Source organism: Henckelia pumila, chromosome 2, assembly GCF_033568475.1.
Source record: "Henckelia pumila isolate YLH828 chromosome 2, ASM3356847v2, whole genome shotgun sequence".
Lineage (NCBI taxonomy): Eukaryota > Viridiplantae > Streptophyta > Magnoliopsida > Lamiales > Gesneriaceae > Henckelia > Henckelia pumila.
In genome coordinates this window covers 193,288,350-193,293,692 of record NC_133121.1, presented here as the reverse complement: position 1 = coordinate 193,293,692, position 5,343 = coordinate 193,288,350, and the positions used below count along the sequence as shown (strand labels likewise).

The 5,343-nt window shown below is 30.6% G+C and overlaps 1 long non-coding RNA gene across 3 annotated transcripts; it reads left to right on the top strand.

Moving 5' to 3' along the window:
* Positions 1 to 878: 878 nt before the first annotated feature.
* Positions 879 to 3,608, top strand: LOC140882282 (uncharacterized). 3 transcript variants are annotated; one of them, XR_012150187.1, is made up of 3 exons: positions 879 to 1,571; positions 2,622 to 2,805; positions 3,339 to 3,608. It is a non-coding gene; the product is annotated as an uncharacterized lncRNA (long non-coding RNA). The 3 variants fall into 3 exon arrangements; XR_012150188.1 differs by having other exon boundaries at positions 2,547 to 2,805; XR_012150186.1 differs by having other exon boundaries at positions 879 to 2,805.
* Positions 3,609 to 5,343: the final 1,735 nt, after the last annotated feature.

Sequence of the window (5,343 nt, the reverse complement as noted above, 5' to 3'; positions counted from 1 at the left end):
TATACAACATTGGGATGCGCAATCTACGGAATATGTGAAGAATCACTCATGTTAACATGAGGGGGAGTTTACATGGCTGCACTCTTTTTTCCTTACTATGGTTTTTTTTTTCCACTAGGTTTTTCCTAGTAAGGTTTTTAACGAGGCAGTATAAAACACGTAATGAAGACAGTCATCATATCACGATCATCATCACAAGGGGGAGTGTTGAAAAATATATTATTATTATTATGTTGAATATTGAATATTGAATGTTGAATGTTGAATATTGAGTTGTAAAATGTTGAAAATTAGTGTGTGATGATGTAGATGATGATATATTAATTTTTGGACTAATCTCAAATGTGGATCTATAAATAGGTCTTCATTTGTGATGAAAAATACAATTGAGTTGAGAGAAAAATATTATAAAGTGTAGAGTTTGATATATTTTGAGTTTTGAAGTTTTTACTTTTTACCATAAATTTTTACTTTTTCACAATAATTATTACTATTATTATTATTTTAGCTTAATTCATTGGTCCTTACTATTTATATATGAACTTGTTTGATATTTTGTTCCATTGACTTGACCTGTACTACGATTTAAGAATATTTCATAAAGGGCGCAACCATAAAATCCATGCTATTTTTTCGTAGTCTCCAATCTACCATATAAAATAAAAAAAAACAAAAGGCAACAACTCTTATAAGAAGGGCTCACAAGTTAATTTTATGATACGAGTATCTCACAAGTTAATTTTGTGAGACGGGTATTTTAATTGGGTTACTAATGAAAAAATATGATTTTTTATGTAAAAAATATTACTTTTTAAAATAACACTCTTGTGATAGTCAATCCAATACAATTAAATTACCCGATCAATTATTAGGTGAAACTCGGATCTTAGGTCAGTCAAAATCAGCTCATCGTTCAATTCTCTACACAAACAAAATCATAAATTCTTCTTTGATTTTTCTTTAATTCTCATCCAATTCATATCCAATTTCGGTGAGAAACTAGATTCTTCTTCAATTACCGCGGAATATCAATCCAATATGTGAGAGAAAATCGATGCTTCTTCAATTTTGATAAGCTGGCTTCAAACAACTATGGTCGGAGAAGATTCATGGCACAACTGATGATACTTTCCTCAAATCAAAATCAGATTATGGTTTATCGTGTGTTTTCAGTTCCATTTTTCTATGATTTAATCTCGTTTGACATCTTCTCTTCCGATATTTGACGATGGGACTTGGTTAATTCACATTTACTGGGAACTTTTTCGTTGCTCTCCAATATGGGGCATGCTATATTATATTATTGGAGTCTTGCCATTTATATTTTCGGTTTCTCCCTTGTTTTTGTTGTAATGGTTTGATGGCTGAACTACTTTAGTTTTAGTTGCTCTGATTTTCACTGATTTTACACATTTTTGCTCATATTATCGTGTGTGATACTTTAGAATGTAAATATTTGGGTTTGCTATTGGAGGTGGAGGTGAATTGATGGCGAGAAGTGGTGCCACCGAAGGAGTCAATGGCGGCAGTGGACCATCTTGATTCCCGACGAGTTTCTTCTGACCAAAAAGGTTTGCACACTAGATTTAATTTGTTTTTTGTGGATTTCTTGAAAACCAATTTAAAATGACTGATTTTGGAATTTTTAATCTGTTTTTGGTTTCGGGAACAAGATTTTCTTCAAAATAGCCATTTAGCATATCTTCTAGTTCAACATTCGAAATGGCACTAGTGTTTCAGATAGTATGATTGGAACTTTTTTGAAGCTGGTAAATTTCATTCTTAGTATGGGTGCATATAATTTATTTATTAGAGCTTTATATTGATTTAGATTGCAATGCTCTGGTATGTCAGCTCTTATATTTTAATTTGAACGAGATTATGGCCTTCTTTCAACTTCGTTTGATGATACCAAAATTTTACCTCGGGCTCGGTCGGGTCGGGCAGGACGGTATTCTGCATAGACAGAAACTTCGTTAGGGGGCGCCGAAAGTGTTTTTGTCGTGACCTCTCCGATGCCTAAGTCAGTGCTTAGAAAAGCAAAGAGCGTGACAAGAAGTAAGAGCAAGAGAATATACGTGCGTGAATGTGTGAGCAAAAAGTGAATGTGTAAAACCATAAGAAGTACCTGTATTTATAAGTGCTGAAGGGGTAAGTTACCGTGTTAAAGGTAGAATTGGTGTTAGGGTAGAACTCTACCCAAGACAGGAATCCAAATTGAAGTAGAACTCAATTACCATGATAACTAGAAATCTTGAACTGACTTACAAACCATATCAAATCATAGATTCGTTAAATCTTATCCTTAAATATTTCAAGTGATCGAAACTTCCAGTAGTTGGGCCCTGGTCGGGCTTTTACCGTGCCCTAATGAGGCTCGGCCCAATGAGCCTAGCAGTTAGGGCTTGAGTCTAGGGTTCTTCCCTTTATCTTGGACATGCCCATCTAACTTTTATCGGTATATGGAGCATAATCGAATGGGCTTTGTATTATCTCAAGTCTTACCATATAACAATATTTGATGATTATTGGACTATGTTCCTCAGTCATGGATTATCGAGTTTGGGTCGGACCAGACCCACTTATTTATGGGGGAATCATCGTTGAATCATCGCATGCAGTACTGAAGGACTTGATAATCACCTCATGGCTATAAAAAGAGATTACGAGCAACTAGAAGAAATAAGAATAAGAGACTTTACAGCCAGTGAAGAGGCAAAAGAAAAGAAGATGCTCTAATGGAAGAAAAGTTGTGTCAAGAAAGGAAGAAAAGTTGCGTCAAGAATGGATTGAAGTTGAAAAGAGGTTTTTTTCATTTTTGTATCATTTAAATATTTTTTTTGTAAGCCTGATGCATGCTTAAACTCAATTATTTCTTTCTCTGTTTTGACAACTACTTAGTTATATCTTAAATTTAGCAGTTCTACAAAAAATAATTCGATTGTATTGATAAAGTGAAGTGGATGCCACAGTCATTCATACATGTATTTTTTTTCCACTGCTATCATATCACTTAGTTCTTGTTTATATACCGTAAAATGAGAACAAAATTTTAATACATGATATTTATTTAGATATCATAACTTGGTATTGTCTCCCATATCTTATCGTCATATTATGTATGCATCTACTCCAATAGTTTCCAACCATTGGAAAATTTCTCGGGAAAAGAAATTGTTGCTCAATCGTACGTACACAAAATTATGAAATTTGATGCCTTAGATTTAGCCAAAAAAATTGGTTGTAGCAAGGGTTATGTGCACATGTATCCATTCCATATCAACCATTTGTGTTGTGTTTTAAATAGCTGTTTTTCTGGTATTTTTGAATCAATGCAGGCCAATCTTCAAGCCAAGAGAACTGAAATAGCTAAAGCTCTCGGAGAAGCTGAGAAACGAGATGTAGAAAAGAATAAACAAACTGAGAAGCAAGCTGCTGAAACAGCCACTACCAAACATGTTGAAATATTAAGAGATGGTATTCACAATGTAGTAGATTCGAAGAAAACTTTTGTGTATTTAGTTATCTTAATTAATTAATTAATAGAATTATAGAATTATATGTCTATGATAATAATCTTAATGGTTTAGCCATTTTATAAACCCAAATTATCTAGGGTAACCGAAGAAATGAACATATCTAGCATAGAGGTCACTTGTGCATGCTTGCAAATTGTAGTTTGAACGTTTTCCTTCTTGAAGTTTATTAGTATTCATCTGCTGCTTAGTCTTAAGTTTTGTGTAAGTTGGTGAAGTTTTTATCGCTATATATATTCAGTGTCAAATTCTCATGTGTAACTTGTAATTTTAGGTATTAATTTTGTGAAAATTTAAAGATATTCTATTTGAGAAGTTACATAAAGTATAAGTTCGAAGGCATGAATATTACATGTCGAGAAATATGGTGGGTAAAAATTCACCAACAATCATCATAAGGAAATAAAGTATTACATTTTGTCAAAAATATTAGTTTTTTTTATGTGAAAAATATTATTTATAACGTATGTTAATTTGACATTGAAAGTATTACTTTCTTTGCGAAAGATATTATTTTTTATGATTAACGTATTAGTTTTTATGTGAAAAGTATTACTTCTAACGTATGCAGGTTTGACATAAGAAATATTAAATTTTCTGTTAAAAAATATTTTTTTATCAAAAGTATTAGTTTTTATGTTAAAAGTATTGTGTGATTTGAAATAAAAAGTATTAATTTTTTAATAAAAAGTATTGCTTTTTATATTAAAAGTATTAGTTTTTATGATAAAATTATTAGTTTTTATGTGAAATATTATCTAATTTTTTGCAAGTTTGATATAAAAAGTATTACTTTTTTTATAAAAAAATTAATATTTTGGCCAAAAGTATTAGTTTTTATATTAAAAACATTACTTATAAAATATTACTTATAATGTATGTTAATTTGACATTGACATTATTTTTTTTTATGATAAACGTATTAATTTCTACGTGACAAGTATTACTTCTAATGTATGCAAGTTTGACATAAGAAATATTAAATTTTCTGTTAAAATTATTATTATTTTTTATCAAAAGGTATTACTTTTTATGTTAAAAGTATTATAATATTTGTAATTTGAAATAAAAAGTATTAATTTTTTAGTGAAACGTATTAATTTTTATATTAAAAGTATTAGTTTTTATGATAAAAATATTAGTTTTTATGTGAAATATTATCGAAAAATTGCCTTTAAATCCCAATTAGAAAAGTGAAGTTTTTTGTCCCTGATTCAGAGTTTCTTTCCTCCAGCTCTTTGACACAAGCCTGCCATTTGTTTGGACTCCCCAATTGAGGTTAAATTATGAAATTACCCTCAAATAATATGAAAACCCACTAATACCCATTGACCAATAAATATTTATTTAATAGCTTTTCTTCTCTCTTTCCAATCCAACGTTTCCCCAATTTGCCTTCTACTTGAATCCTTCATTGACGCCTAAATCAACGACGATCAATATATTTGTAAGTGTCGATGTTTTGTGCAACAAACTGAGGCAAAATGAGTTTAAAGCGAAGAATCGTTAGATTTTGAAAATCTTTTCGAAGAACCAACATCGAAACAACAAGTTTAAGGTCAATTTTGTTTCTGAAAAATTAAGAAATTTTTAGATGTAATTCCATCTGGATGATTGTGTTTTTTTCCTTTTCCAATTGAGTGATTCTTTGAGTGTTTTGTATGTTGTGTTGTGGTTATATTTAAGTTCCGTACATCGCGTGAATTATACAAATTTGATGGACAACTTTAAGGTTTTACATATATAAGTGGGTCTGTGGATCATCTCAACCAATTGTGTATCGGTTATCTAAAATTTGTAATTGTTC